At 44.5% G+C, this 16,104-nt stretch overlaps 1 protein-coding gene across 5 annotated transcripts in view; it reads right to left on the bottom strand.

The window, feature by feature from the left end:
- DYRK1A (dual specificity tyrosine phosphorylation regulated kinase 1A) overlaps nt 1–12,850 on the bottom strand; it is a 139,264-nt gene extending 126,414 nt beyond the window's left edge. The window contains exon 1 of one of the 5 annotated variants that reach the window (XM_017526240.2): nt 12,138–12,850. The gene's annotated coding sequence lies outside the window, so the exon portion shown is untranslated. Of the gene's footprint in view, nt 1–10,666; nt 11,372–12,137 lie in introns of those variants that run through there. The other 4 variants (XM_017526246.2, XM_017526242.2, XM_017526245.2 and 1 more) reach the window with 4 other exon arrangements.
- Between the last annotated feature and the right edge of the window lie 3,254 nt (nt 12,851–16,104).

Genomic DNA, 16,104 nt, shown 5'->3' with positions numbered 1-16,104 from the left:
TTTTTGAGACAGAGTCTCACTCTGTCACCAGGCTGGAGTGCAGTGGCACAACCTCGGCTCACTGCAAGCTCCACCTCCCGGGTTCAAGCAATTCTCCTGCCTCAGCCTCCCGAGTAGCTAGGACTACAGGCGCACGCCACCACGCCCAGCTAATGAGAACATGAGATTTTTTTAGGCAAATACTAACATGTTCAGAAAAAATGAAATTGCTCACATGCTCAGCTACTCTCTATTTTCCAAACCATGAATTATGACACAACCTTTTCCTTTACAGATTCACAGCTTCAAACACTGCTTTTTCCCATTGTCCCATTTTTTAGCTCATATTTAATGGTGCTGCAAATTACTTCCACCTGTTCCTAATGTAAGTTCTGAACTACAATAATAATTCTATCTTCTGTTCTTCAACAGTTCCTTCATGTCCTCAGTACGAAATACTCTCCATGTCCCACTAAATCAATCACTGCATTCCTAAAACCTTTTACTATGCTGCCAACAAAGCTTAATACTCTTCTTCCTATCCAAAAACTTGGTTACATTGCTGTTTGAATCCAGAAATACTCACTTTGGTCTGTTGGAAATTAAAGTATAATTAAGAATATTTTTAAGGTTTTCCCATCTGTCTTCTACTTTTCACCTCTTCGTATTCCCTCATGCTTATACATTACATCTAGAATGGTCCTGCCTTCCAAACCCTCCTTCTTACACTACAGTGTGTCACCTCCCCTTAACCCAGAGATCTGTCCTCATTCCCTGCTGAAAAACCCTCAATCGCCCCAAATTCAAATTCTTTATAAAATTTAAGATTCATCACCCCTCTCATGTCCACAACTGTCCCCTTCACTTCCTGAGCATACCAAACTCACTCTCCCTCCCTCTCTCATCTGACGCTTCAGGCATATGATTCTTGTCATTCTCCAAAGTCACCTTCATCTCGCCCACCACCAGTGGTTGTCCATGTGACTTCATCCAGTAGACTGTCAAGTCCCCAGATTCCACCACAAAAAGCCTATCCACTCTTCAAGATCGAAATCCAGTCCCATCTCCTCCACAATACACACTCAAATCCCCAGAACTGTCTTACTTCCTGTGCCCTTCTAGCTCTCCACTTGTAAAGCCCTCTGTTAACAGCCACGGTCTTGTCTGTGTTTAAGTTTTCCTGTATTCACACACCTATCTCAACATTAAAAACAGATGTAACCAAATCTTATTCACTTTTGTAGTCAAAAGCTTCTGCCATCACCACTCATATCTCATACAAAGAACATGCAAATGTCCTCTGAAGAACATTTCTGAAGAAATGTCCTCTGTCAATTGAAGAACAAGAGCCCCCTTTTCTGCAGGCATTTACAATTTATCAAAACATCAGTTATTCAACCAACAGAGTAAAGAAATAAAGGGAAACCAGAAAATACTTCAACTACAGCACATATCTGATGAAGAATATTTGGTTATTTAAAATAAAAAGCTTATAGCACAACTTAAGGTGTTCAAACTCAGTCATAATTAAAGATATGCAAATCCAAACAACTAGACATCGTTATTCACCTATTACATTCAGAAAAATCTAAGACGGATAACAACAGTGTTGGTGAGATTTGAGAAACTATACACTTTCAAACACTGCTGGTGAAAGCATAAACTAGTGCTACTTTCTGGAAGACAATATGGCAATACATATTCAAATGTGTATAAACCTGGTGAACCAGCCACCTTCCTTATAAATAGGTATCCTATTGCCAATACTCACAGAACACAACTATATATGCAAGGAAGTACACAGCAACATTGTTTAAAAGAGCAAAAATATTAATTTAAATGTTCTTTAATGCAGTCTGACTAAATAGTGGTACATCCATAAAACAGGATACAACCATTAAAACCAATAGGGGCTGGGTACAGTGGCTCACACCTGCACTGTGGGAGGACAAGATGGGAGGATCACTGAGGCCAGGAGTTCAAGACCAGCCCAGGCAACATACCAAGACTATGTCTCCACAAAAAACTTAAAAATTAGCTGGGCATGGTGGTGCACACCTGTAATCCCAGCTACTCAGGAGGCTGAGGTGTGAGGATCACTTGAGCCCAGGAGGGCAAGGCTGCAGTGAACTATGATCGTGCAACTGCACTTCAGCCTCAGTGACAAAGTGAGACCCCATCTCAAATTAAAAAGAAAAAGAAAAAAACAAACGGGAGCTCTGTGAGCTGATATCGAAATATTTCTAAGATAAACCAAAAGTTGCAAAACTGAGTTGCAAAACTGTGATTAGTATGCATGATCCCATTCGGTTTGGGTTTTAAGTACATTGACAATGTGTACATTTACACATACACATACACCTACTGTCTATGCACTTAAAAATAATAGGCTTATACGTAGTTCTTTAACACAATACATATTAAAATAATTGTGTTGGGATGTACACATGCATACATTTCTGGTAGGAAAAACTGAATAGTTATTATTATGGCGCATGAGAAGGGGGAAATGATCTGCTATCTGCTATCATTCCATAGGGCTTGTGTTTTTCAACTATACACTACTTGTAGATCTTTAAAAACTAAAATAATCTAGATGATCAGAACTGTACCTTATATTATGTTTTATAAGACTGCTCAAATAGAAGCCCTAACAAATAAAACAGTAAGAAAACAGGGACATGCCCTCTAGTCCAATAGTTAATCAAGTGCAGTGAGTCCTAGACAGAATTACCCTTGGTGCCATTACCAACACTCTCAGTGATAGGAAGCCATTGAGGCAGGCTAACACAACTTCTGACCACCAGAGAATCTTCACATGAACCTTCCCATGACCACACCACAAGCTGACATTTCTCAAACATCCTTCATTTTTCTCAGCAAAGGGCACACATCCTGTATTCTTTCCTCCTTTCCAAAACGTTCTTAGCGCAAGCATCACTCCGATTTCTGGACTGACACTTGCACTAAACGGCTGATCTCCTCTTTGACCGCCCCCAGTGGAACTCCTCTCAGCACTCAGACTCGCCTTCTCCTCTCTGCCGCGCCGTTCTGCCATTCTTCTGCTCTTCTGTTCATCTCCTCATCTGCTGGTGGGGCCTGGGGTTTAGGGTTTGTATGGGTACAGGAAAGGGGGGCTTGGCAGGCCAAAAGGCAACTTTAAGGAGCAAAAACAGGCACACCTGCTCCAATTGAGTGTTGCGGGGTTTCCAGGCTAGATCTAATAATAATGACAGCCAACTAACTGATCAAAATAAAGTGCTAACCTGACAACAAGTAAAGAATATTCCTCCAGGAATATTCTCATTTTGAATTAGGGAATTCAGATTTTATCTTAATCTAATGGAATGAATTCCAACAGTGAAAATTACAAGCAATGGAAAAGTGAAGTAGTAATTTGAGGACAAGAACTACCTTTGTTCCCTCTAATCATGCAAGCAAGTAGCTTCCTATACATCTACTCTAATGCTGTATATATATTGCCCACTATAGTACTGATACTAACAAAACCTTATTTAAAACCTTCAGCTTCTCACCTTTAAATATTTACTTCACTTTAAATATTGACTTCACCTTTAAATATTCACTTGAGTATTTAAATATGCAGATTATCTTTCTATAGGGCAAAAAGGACAATTGAGCCAACCATTCACTAGACATGAGCTCCCACATAAAAAGCCACATACTTACTTTATGAGAACTATCCCTATAAAATCCCACTGTACTCCGTACACCTTGTCCTTTATCACCTCTTCTGTAGAAAGAACAAAGAACCAAGAGTCAGGAAAAATAATGGTAGTCCCAGGCCTGCTTATTGTGAGGCACCGACTAGTCCTCTGCACCCATCTCCTTCCCTAATATGTGAGAAATGAACTGTATCAGTGTTTCTCAAAATGTACCTACTACATCAGGATGACCTGGAGTCCTTATTAAGAAAGCAGATTCCAGTGCATCACTCCAAACCTATAGAAAGAGAAGCATCTGAGCTTAGAAATCTCTTAACTTTTGACAAGTTCTCCAGAAGACTGCTCGGGAACCATTAGTTTTCCCAAGTCCCTACTAGATCTAATAATATAGTTAAAAGGAATCTTACACATTTCTCTTTTTTCGCACCCACTGGAATTAAAGAGAGATAGTAAATGTGTGTTTAAATATCTCTGCTATCATCCTTCTTGTAGTGTTCAGTGACTCAAATCTTTATGAAATCCTGACAACATCAAGTGTTATCAAAGCATTGTCTGCTGAGGATATGAGAGGAAGACATACAGTATGGTCTAGTTAACTACTAACACTAAATGCAAAAGCTGTTTCAAATATTGTTTGTATGATGCAATCACAGCAATCAAGAACCATGTTTCTATCAGAAAATAACGTGTCAGTAAAATAATTGTTATTAGTCCCAAAATCCCTTCACTATTAAGAGCTACATTTTTCTAATCTGACCATATATGTGTATTTTGCATAAGTAATTGTCTATTTGAATTTGCATACCATAGTTTAAGAGATTAATGATCAAATACAGAAAATAAACTTATTAGAGCAATCCATTGTCTTTTCAAAGTTTATTTCTGTAAGTTTCTCTCAAAACATTTTAAAGTGTGACGGGCAACATGTAATTATCCCCCATTCTCCCCTTCTTTCAGTAAACACAAATTTTCAGTCAAATAGCCACCTATCAAAGACCACATATCCCAAACTCCTTTGCATCTAAATATGGCCACATGACTAAGTTCTGACCAACAGGGTATGAACAAAAGACACGTATGCAACTTCCGGTTTGTCTTTAAAAGGATGGAACGTGCCTTCCCAAAATCCTATTCCTGGACCATGGATGTAGTGGGAAGCTGCCTTGTACTGTGAAGAAAATGGTATCTCCTTAAGCACAGGAAAGCGACAAGACAGAAGGAACCAAGCTCCCTCATATCATGGTGCCACCATATCAGCCTTAGATAAGTTATACTGTTGTTTCATGAAGGAAAAATAAACTTCCTGTTTAAGCCACCGTAGTCAGAAACAGGGCCATCGACATTCTAATTAGTACATATAAGAAAGCTTAAATTTATCATAACTATTAAATAGCAGCTACCAACCAACTCAGCAAAGCTAAAACTCGAATTATAAATTCTTACTTTATGTCACGATAAAGCTTCCTACTGGATAATCCCACTACTGAGACTATTGCTACCGTGCCATTTTATATTTACATGGCATTTTACACTTTTACAAAGCATTTCATTATACTGTCTCATTTCATACTCTCAAAATCCTGGGGAAGGCAGCCAGTGCTATCTATACCTGACATATAGGATATTGAAGCAAGGAGAAGCTATTTTGCCCAAGATGACATGGCTAAGGAGTGGTAGTCAGGAAGGATTCCGCATACAGGTTCCGCATTCCATCATTCCATTAACCTAAACTCCCTTTGTGCCAGGCACTGGAGTTATAGCCATCATCAAGAAAGCCTTACTCCTGTCCAAACAGACTTTAAAATCTCAGAAGGAAAAGCTGAAATTAAATGAACAATTATATATGTGAACATATATGAATAACTGTATTTGCAGTAACGGTTGTCAAAGAAAAACAAATGGTCCTGCTTCGCCAAAAAAAGAATGGCCAAAAAAGCTACCTGGACTAGGGTTTGGGGTGGGTCTCCCTGAAGAAAATACTTATGCTAGGATCACAATATGAGTATGAATGAAGATGAGAGGAAAAGTGGGAGAAAGAAATCCATGAAGAAATGTACATGCATTATCTCAATTTTCACAAGATTCCTATGCTAATTACTATCAACCTCATCTTACAGATGAAGAAACTGATGTCTGGTGAAATCACTGTGCCTAAAGTCACACAGCCAACAGAACCTGTTGAGACTCAGATCAGCCAGACTGGAGACTCTTCACAGTTTCACGGGCAAGATATCTTTCCACAGCATCATGCTGCCTCAACTGCTGTCTGTAACTAAATAGCAAGCAGACAAATGTCACAATTCAAGATGTCTTTTCTTTTGAAACAGGGTTTCACCATGTTGCCCAGGCTGATCTCGAACTCCTGACCTCAAGTGATTCGCCCACCCAGGCCTCCCAAAGTGCTGGGATTACAGGTGTGAGCCACCACACCTGGCCTCAAGCATCTTTTTGCCTGAATACACGGGTGCTGAGATGCAAGCCTTAACCATACACGTCCAGAACATTTTACAGACATGTGAAAGCTTTTTTGAAAAACCTGGAAGAGAAAACGCATAGCTCTGGTAGAAGAGCCAACTGCCAAGATGCCACAATGGCTCTATATTATCGAATAATATAGATAATGATAATACAGAAAAGATTTTTGTGAAAGCTTTTTAAAAATTAAAAAATCAAATCTCGTCACTGGAAATTTTATACACTTAGAAAAATTAGGGGGTTATTTAATGAACAGGGATTATTTAAAACAGAGCTGATGCTGAAAGCCAGTTTCATTCCATGTTAAACCATCTCAGTGGGCCCCCTCCAAAAATCAATTAAACTTTTCTAACATGGGGAGATAAAACAAGAATAGTCACTAACAAGAACAAGGACACATTTTAAGCTATTACTCACTGTATATCAGACATGAGCATGTGCCTCACAACAAAAGTGTGTGTGTGTATATATACACATATGTAATTTGTCAAAACTTAGTTTTTAATACCATCTTTTAAAAATCACCTTCTAGAAGAGAAGAGACATAGCTCTGGTAGAAGAATCAATTGCCAAGACACCAAAATGGTTCTACATTAGCAAAACATATGCCCAGAAGGAACCACACTATTTTTGGTGTTCAATGTAAGGTATTATCTCCAGCAAACAATTCTCACTCATTTTAGTACTTTGGAAGTAGGATATCAAAGCAAACGCTTAACTTTTTAAATACCTAGCTGGCTTCTACAGTGCAATATCTCCACATCATTTTGTTTTCACTTAAAAAAAAAAAAAAAAAAAAACTAAGGCTGCTTGCAGCCAGCAGATTAAGAAATAAGATCTGTCTTCAATTACCCAATATGAACCTTCAATTATTATTTCAGTCACATGAAGTCTACATTTCACTTTCAAACACCCCTACAGTAAACATTACAACTCTAGCTTAACATTGTAGCACTGACATAAAGCAAGATTTCAAAAGCTTTTTTCATTGGGGAGCAACTGAGAAGAAATTTTAGGTAATTTAATATAATTTGCTGATTTTTCCAAGTAATTAAACACAAATTTTAACTCTCCAAACTTTTTAATCCAAAGTTGAGCTAGCTTTGGATTATAAATTACCACAACTTCTCCAGCCATCAGATAGTTGCCCAACAGTCAAGATAACATCTGGTAAAAAGTCTTTTAAAAGGCAAAACCACTATATATATACATAAGGTGCTATTCTACTAGTCACACAACTCACTTTCACAGGGCAAACTATTAGTATCAAGTTTCAGGAAACACATAAAATAGTTTCAAGTAATATCTTTACTCCTAAGTCTAAAATAGACAAACATAAATGGGGGGTAAAATCACGGAAACACTCAACAGAGAGTAAAGATTCTTAGTTCGGCTTAAATAACTGCTTATGAATACTACAAAATAAGACTAACACAACTTTGGGGATGAAGCACTAAGTTCTTGATAAAGACTTTCTGGAAGTTTTTGGGTTTTGCTGGATTGAGATAAGCTTCGGGGGGGTGGGGGGGCAGAGTGAAACTGTTTCCTATGTATGTATAGGAAATGTGAAAGCCCTCTGAAATACAAGGAAAGCTAATGTCAAAGCAAAGACAAACTGGCACACACCTAATCACAAGTACCAAGAAAGTCACAAGTGAAGTCCAATCTTCTACTAGTCTGTGTTTAATGGCATATATAAGGCAATTCCCTTTTCGCCTATAATAGTTAATTATATCCACATTTTCTTCTCATAACTAGATACTTGTCAACCATAAACAGGCACACAAACACACCTCAGGGCAGTCTAAATTTCTAAGCTTCTTTAAAAAAAAAAAAAAAAAAAATGGTTTTCAAGTGAAAACCAAGACTGAATCCAAATTAACACTTCATTTGTGTAGTTACAAAACAAAATGCATGCCAAAGGTCACCATCTTATCATGTTTATAACAAGGTATCCTGAATTTTCCTTTTGCAGATAAATATTCATAGCACTATAAAAACCCAATGTAAATCGCTTAAATACATTGTTGCAGTTACCTAGGCCTCTCCACCCCCATATCTTTATTAAGTCATAAACATTAACTCTCCATAACAATAACTCTCGTAAATAACACTAAGGAGCAAACATCAGACAGTATTTTAGAGGGGAAAAAATTTTTTTAACAACTGGTCGTTTTTACTATCCACATTCCCTAACAAGACATTGCGCTAATATAGAACGTTTTCGATTATCTTAAATGTTACTGCCTCTAAAAACCTGGACTTACTAGTTTTTAAATCCCTTGCACAAAATAATGTGTTTGTTAAGTTTCTAACAGGGTCCACCAAAATATCTTTAAAAGGTTTAAGAAATGATCTTATACTTAGATCTCAAATTCCTAACAATAACAAAGATCTCACTAGGTCACTTAGTCCATTTCCCACCCCTACCAATCATTACCATTCATTCAAGTCTATTCCTTCAAACCTTTTTTCAACACCCACCAGGTAAACACGAGTGTGCCCTCATGGTGCAAACACAAGAGGAGACTCTTCTTCCTATAATAATCTCTGAACGTCTGCCTCTCTTGAGGTAAAAATAAACTTTTTACACCTAGTCTTACAAGAGAACTGTGTGTAGACATTGACAGGAATCCTTAACTTTCTGGCATGGTGTGAAATCTAAATAAATTTGGACAGCTACCATAAACACCACTGCTATGCCAAGGAAAATCCTGCACTGGGATACCTGAAATACATGTTAAAAAAAAAAAAAAAACTATAATCGAGTAAGCTTTTTTCATAACCAGTTTCTTTGAAAAGATCTGCAGTTTAAAACCTTAGCACATGAAACTTTAGTTCTAGCCTCACATTTTTAAAAGTTTACTTGAAAACAATATTCTCTTCAAGTAACTTAACATATAAGAAATTTAAGAAAACAAAAGCTATAGGTAATTCCACTGAATTACTAAAGCACCCCAAAATCAAAGTGTTAATATTCATTAACATTTTGGACACAAAGTATAAAGGGGTTACAGAGGAACCTTAAGCATTCATAGAATAAAATAAACATAACTTTACACGAAACTTTCTTATGACTCATCAATACTCAGAAGATAACTATAATCAAAATTAAGTGTGAAGTACAAAACACACCAAGGAATACTTTTAATACCTTTCTTTCAAAAATTGACTACATTGTTTTCTTGGGGGGAAAAAAAGGACTGAAAAGTTTCAGTAAGAGGGCTCACTACCATTACCTTACTTTTTCATGACAAAAAACGTACGGGGATACAATCTCTAGGTTACAGTCCTGAGTCATTCACACACGAATCACTTCAAAATTTGCCAGTATTTCTAATAATGAGTTACACCCTAGTGGTTTACGAGTCCAGACTGGCTACAGCCTCCTGGTTCCTGGATTCCCAGCTGTATGACCTTAGACCAGTCAGTGCCCTTCCCCAGTCTCAGTCTCCTCATCTATAAAATGGGAACAGTTCCTACTGGTTGGGCAAGCTCGTCAATCCACTGAAAACCCTGAGAACAGCATCTGGCACTCTTCGTCCCAATCTTTAACTGGGTGTAAAAACAATGTTCTAAGGTGTATTTTCTGACAATTTGGGTGGAATTCAAGAACCAAATGGTGCTGGCATTCATGCGCTGCGCCTAGATTACAGGATTCGTGTCACCTAGGGTTGGGCGAAAGGCACAGGCAAAAAGCCGGAGTCACTGACTCACTAATTTTACCATTTTTAACTATTTCAGATTAGGGAGGAGCCTTTCGCCAAGTGCTGAGCTACTCAGCAGCTTTGGTGGCTCCGAAGCGAGAGTGGGTTTGTGCCTATAAATAGACTCGTGAAGTTTTGTGGTGATACACAGGTATCCATACTAATTCACCTCCTCAGCGACCAACTCCCCCGACTGCCGAGCAGGTCATCCCTCCACCCCGAGCCGCCGGGGACACTCGCGCTCCCCGCCCAACTTCGGAGGCCAGCGAGTGCCCCTCGCTCCGGCGCGGACCCCCAGGGCCGCCGAGGCAACGGCTCCCGACCTTCGCCGGCGCCCGGCCCGGCCCGGCCGTCCTCGCCCACCCAGCAGCCGGCCCCATTTTCTTAACCCGTGCATTGTCCTTGCGAAGCACCCCGGCGGTTCCCACACTGGTGGGGACCGAGAGGAGGGACGAGGGAGGAGCTGGGGGAAGAGGATGAGGAGGAAGAGGAGGAGGAGGAGGAAGACAACCTCCACCCCCTCGCCCGGGCGGCCAGAGAAGGTCTGGCGCTGTCTGCGGCCCCCCAGGCCCCGGCTCCCCGGAGGCCGCGGCCCCCGCTCCCACCCTCCGCAACTTTCCCTCCGCTCGCGCCCGCCGCTCCTCCGGGACTGGGCCTGGGGCTCCCTCCCTCGGCGGCCAGCCCCGGGTCCGCGGCACCTCCTCCTAAAATGGCAGGTCCCTCCCTCCGCCCGGCCGGCCTCGGCGCGGGCCCGGCTGCGGGCCACCGGGGGAGCCGCGCGCCGGGCCGGGTGGGGCCGCGGCCGGGCCGGACACTCACCGGGACGATGGCGGGGCGCTCGCGCCGCTTCCTCCGGTGAGTCTCAGCCTCGGGCTCCCGCGCCGCGCTCCCGCTCCCGCCGCGGCCTCCGCAGCCAGCGCCGCCCCGGCCGCCTCTCTCCGCCCCCGGCGCTCCGGCTTCTGGCCGCGCCGCAGCCTGCTCAGTCTCTCCCCGGCTCGCGATTCCAGCGGCGCCCGGGGCCGGGGAGGCGATAGCCCCCTCCCCGGCAAATACCGCAGTCCCCGGGCCCCGAGTCCCGGCGGCGGGGCCGCGCGGCCCGGCCCGGCGTGGAGGGCGGCGGCGACGAGGCCGGGCGCCGAACGGCGGCTGCTGCAGGCGGCTTCTTCCCGAAGAGGATTTTGTAAATCTCACAAAATGGCGCGCGCTCCGAACCTGCGCAGCGAGAAGCGCCGGGGCCCGGGCGGCGGCGGCGGCGGCGGCTCCGCCAGGAGAGCCCGAACCGCCCGCCCCCGAGTCCCCGCACAGACAGACAGACACTCGCAGACACCCGCACACCCGCGCGCACACTCGCCCTCGCACACGCTCCCTCGCACACACACTCGCACTCACACCGGTCCCGCCCGCTCGCCGGCGGCGGCAGCGGCACCAACAGCAGCAGCAGGAACAGCAGCAGCAGAAGCGGCGGCGGCGGCGCCCGCACCCCCCGCTCGGGGTGTCCGCTCCCTGAGCCCGACCTGGGCCGCGATCAGCAGCAGCGACGGCAGCAGTCTCCCCGGATACCCCCGCCGCGGTTGCCGCCGCCACCCCCGCCTCACTCCAATGGGGCTTTTTATTATTATTCGGGCGGGAAGCGAAAGGGTTTAAAAAAAAACCAACCAACAAAATGGCGACGGACCGACCCGGTCGCTATAGCAACTGTCAATCAAAACGCAAAACCCCGGCTGACGTGCTGACGTCCTTCTCCCGCCCCCCGGCCCGAGCCGGCGGGCGGGGCCTGTTGCTCGGGTAACGGCAGATTCCGTTCCCTCCTTTCCGTCTCCCCCTCCGTCCCCAGCCAACCACCCAACCCCCCTCAGGTCACGTGAAGGATAAATTCGGAGCTCAGGCCCGCTACGAGTGTCAGAGGAGGGCGCGTGATTCGCCCGGGGGAGGGGAAAGGAGGGGGACCGCTGGGCCGAGGGAGGGAAGGGGCAGAGGAAGGGGGGGGGCGAGGCGGCGGCCCGGCCTGTGCGCGAGCGCCCGCCGCCTCCCGACCGCCTCGCCCCGCCCCGAGCCCGCCGCGCCCGCGCCCGCGCCGACTGCGGCCCGGGGAGCGCGCGCGGCCTCCCGCGCCGCCGCCCCCGCAGCCCCAGCGCTCCGCGCTTCCGCGCCGGCGCCCGCAGCCCCGCCTGTGCCGGTGGGGGTGGGGGGGCGCGCGCGGCTCCGGGCGGGGGAGGGGTCGGGAAGCCGCGGCCTTCGGGCGGGGACCCGGGAAGCCCACCCCGCTAGCCAGTTCCTGGAGGGCTCTCACCGCGGTCCGGGCGCGGCGCTCGCCTGGCTCCCGGGGGAGCGCGCCGGCCGCGGCTGTCCGCGCGTGGAGCCGGTTCTTCGAAGGGCTCGCCGGTCCCCTCGCCGGAAAAAGCCGGCGGAGGCCGCGGTGGGGGCGGGGAGGAGCCGCCGCCGCGCCCCAGACATCGCAGGAATTCCGGACGCTGCGCCAGCCACGGCGGCCCTGCGGCTGGCACCCGGCTCCGGTCGGGCTGCTCGGGTTTTGTGGCGCCGGAGACCAGCGTTGGGAAATTAGGCTGGAGCCATCATGAAAACTTTTTCAGGCTGTGCACGCTCGCTGGTGTCTGCCCATCTGCTTCCAACCCCTCCCCACCTTTCTGGGTGCAGCCTGTCTGCTCCATCGGAATGCCCCTTGTGCTGTTACTGTGAATTCCCTTGTGCTGTTACTGTGTCCTTGTCGTCCACCTCCGCCGTTTTCTTTTCCATAGACCTTCTCGGTTTCCAGAGTCTTAATTTGCCCACTTGTCCTTAACCATCAAAACTCTTAATATCCTGGCTTTCACTGATTTTTATTCTGTCTACCCTTTCTGCCTGGCTACGTATTGCTGGGTGAGCTCCCGAGGCTTGAAAACCCCAGTATGGTATGTTGGCTGCTTTGTAATCAGTAGAGAGCCACCAGCTAAAAATTGTGTTTTGTACCAACTCTAATGTAATGGTATTTAATAAATGTATAACTAAAAACTGTGTGTGTATATACTATTTTACAGCAGAGTCACTAATCGATTGATTTCTAAGCTTGATTTTGCCACCTTGTGATAGTGTTCATAACCCATTTTTTATAAACTTCACAAATATGGTAGCAACAGATAAAATCTTATGAACAATATTAGGTGTAAAAAACTCAGTAAATGCCGCTATCTGTGCTACATGACTCAAAGACACCCGCTTTAAATGACTTCCAACAAAATGTCCTTGCTACAGTTACTAGGACATTGATATACTAAGGTAACCATTCGGATTAGCACAGACTTGGAAAGGAGCCTGACTAAACCAAAAATAAATTGGTCAAAAAGTAATCAGGCAAATAGCTTGCTTCGGTCTGATCTCCATGATACCAAAAAGTTGCAGTCACTGGCAAAAGTTCTTTCGGATTATTGTTTCAAAATTGTCCTGCTAATGTGATTAAAGTCCACGGTCAACTTAATTGTTCCGAAGAAAGAGGAAGTGGCCCAGAGCGCCCCTTATTCAGAGGAGAGGTCGCTACCTGGTTCCTCCCAAGCTCAAACTTCCACCCATACAACTAACTCCTTCCTCTTTGCTCGTGGGTCTCTCTCCTTCCTGTCCCCATCCCATTCACCCAAGGTTTCGCTTCTATCCGAGCACGTATTTGCAACCTTTAATACTAAGCTAAATTTAAGTCAAATTTTTATCCCTAGTAATGGAAGAAACTTCCATAATCTTCTAGATAACCTGAACAGAGTATGATAGTGTCTCAAGATATATGTCCTTGTCTTCAGTTCAAATCAACCTGGAAGGTTATCAGAGTGGGGCAGAATCGAGATTATAAACGTGTGGGAATAGAAGGCATTGCTGGTCTTCATATCTAGAAGGCTGCACCCTTTCCCCCCACCCCCAGTATGGCACACATTGGTCAACAAATGTCACATCCAGGTTGGAATGCTGTAAAATGGTTTTATACAGGCTTCACCTAAAAGTAACCTGTAAATTACAGCTGGCTCCAAACAAGTGATCACATGTAGGCAGGAAGGATTCCGGTACAGATGCCAACTGACCTGGTTCACAGATAAAATCCTTGTCGTCTAAGAATCTCCCCATTAGAGTCACTTACAGATGTATTTATTCATAGACTGTTCACCTTGAAAAGCAAAGGCCCTCTGCTCACAGGTAGTGACAGCCTCCACTTATCCAGCGCGTTCTAGAGTATCTCTCATCTTTACAGCAACATGACATCCCCATTATGTGGATGAGAAAGCAAGTCCTGAAGAATGACATGACTTTCTCAAGGCAGTTACCGCTCACCAGTAAGTGGTAAAGCCAGGATTCAAACTCAGGTATAATTGCAAAGCCCGTGTTCTTTCCACCAAGATGTTTCAAGATTATGTGGTAGTAGAGTCTCTACAGAGATAATCGAGTTGGGTCTCTAGAATGATCCCTAATCCAAAATGACTGCTGTCCTTATAAAAAGGAGAAGTTTGGACAGAGACAAACACGTACACAGGGAAGACAACATGAAGACACCAGAAGGAGAAGGTGGCCGTCTACAAACCAAGGTGCACCCAAGGCCACCAGAAGCTGGCAAAGAAGCATGGAACAGGTTCTTTCTCACAGTTGTCAGAGGGAACAAACCCTGCTGACACTTTGATTTTGGATTTCCGACCTCCAGAACTACAAGACAATACATTTCTGTTGTTTAAGCCACCAGGTTGTTGGTACTTTGTAGTGGCACTATAGGAAACGAACACACAGATGCATGCCAAGATGGTGGTTTCTTTTGGTTGGCGTCACATCTGTTAGTGGCCACTCTTGGTGATGCACTACTCTAAGACTAAAAGTCCAGTAGTTGTAATCTCGCTGAGGGTTATAACCCAAATAAATATTCCAAGGACAAACACACAAACTAACCAATATTCTTATCGCTGCCCCTCACACCAAGTGAGAAGGTGAACAATTTGCAGTTCCCTGGACAGTGGCGTGGCCTGGCATCTGACACCCCTATGTTCTTACAGACTTGTGGGTAAAGGTCTTCACTTGCTCCCTACCTTGTACGAGCTTTATTGTTTGTTTGTTTGTATTTTAAGACAGAGTCTTGCTCTGTCACCCAGTCTGGAGTGCAGGGGCATGTTCTCGACTCACTGCAACCTCTACCTCCCAGGTTCAAGCAATTCTCCTGCCTCAGCCTCCTGAGTAGCTGGGACTACAGGTGCCCGCCAGCACACCTGGCTAATTTTTGTATTTTTAGTAAAGACAAAGTTTCAGCATGTGGGTGAGGCTGGTCTTGAACTCCTGACCTCAAGTGATCTGCCCACCTCAGCCTCCCAAAGTGCTGGGATTCCGGGTGTGAGCCACCGCGCCTGGCCAAGGAGTTAATTCTTAATACTCTGCACCTGAGGTCTAAAAACAAACTATAACAGTCATGTATGGTCATTACAGACAATTTTACAATATGGAAAACAATAAAGAGGTAAGGATTACTCATAGATATCACCCAGAAAAAGGAAACATATTGGTATTTTCATGTTAGCATATGTCCTTCCAGACTTTCCTAGGGAGACATGAGCACACTCACCCACATACAACATGGAAGATATGTTTCGTGCCATTTTTACTTATAATTATACTATGAGCACATTTTAGTGTTAATCAACTGAAATTTAGATCACCATTTTAACAGCTACTAGTGTTCCATCAGTTGAATGGGCCATAATTTGTTTGACTGCTCCTCTATTTTTTAAGGAAGTTTTTCCTTTTTGTTGTCATGACATATAACGTTGCATAAACATGGCCTACATCCATTGTATACACCTGTCCAATTATTTCCTTCAGATAAAAATACGCATACTTAAAAACTTTTGATTCATGTTACCAAAATATTCCTCAGAAGTGATTTGACCAAGTTGTACTCTTAAAAGTAATATGTGATGATAGTGTTTCCTACACCCTACCACCCTCTCTTATTTTTATTTGCATTTATTTGGCCACTTTGTGACTTTAAAAATATGTTTGTTGTGTATTTGTGCCCTAGTTGTGTATATCTACCTGATATTTATTTGGGAAGGCAGAGAGAGGTGTTTTCAGTTATTTGATTTTTGTTTTTTGGTTTTTTTAATTGATTTTCTTTTTTTTTTTTGAGATGGAGTTTCGCTCTTGTTACCCAGGCTGGAGTGCAATGGCGCGATCTCGGCTCACCGCAACCTCCGCCTCCTGGGTTCAGGCAATTCTCCTGCCTCAGCCTCCTGAGTAGCTGGGAT

Source organism: Cebus imitator, unplaced genomic scaffold, assembly GCF_001604975.1.
Source record: "Cebus imitator isolate Cc_AM_T3 unplaced genomic scaffold, Cebus_imitator-1.0 Scaffold41, whole genome shotgun sequence".
In the NCBI taxonomy this organism is placed as follows: Eukaryota; Metazoa; Chordata; class Mammalia; order Primates; family Cebidae; genus Cebus; species Cebus imitator.
The sequence above is the reverse complement of the archived record's forward strand: the minus strand, read 5'-3'. Positions and strand labels throughout refer to the sequence as shown.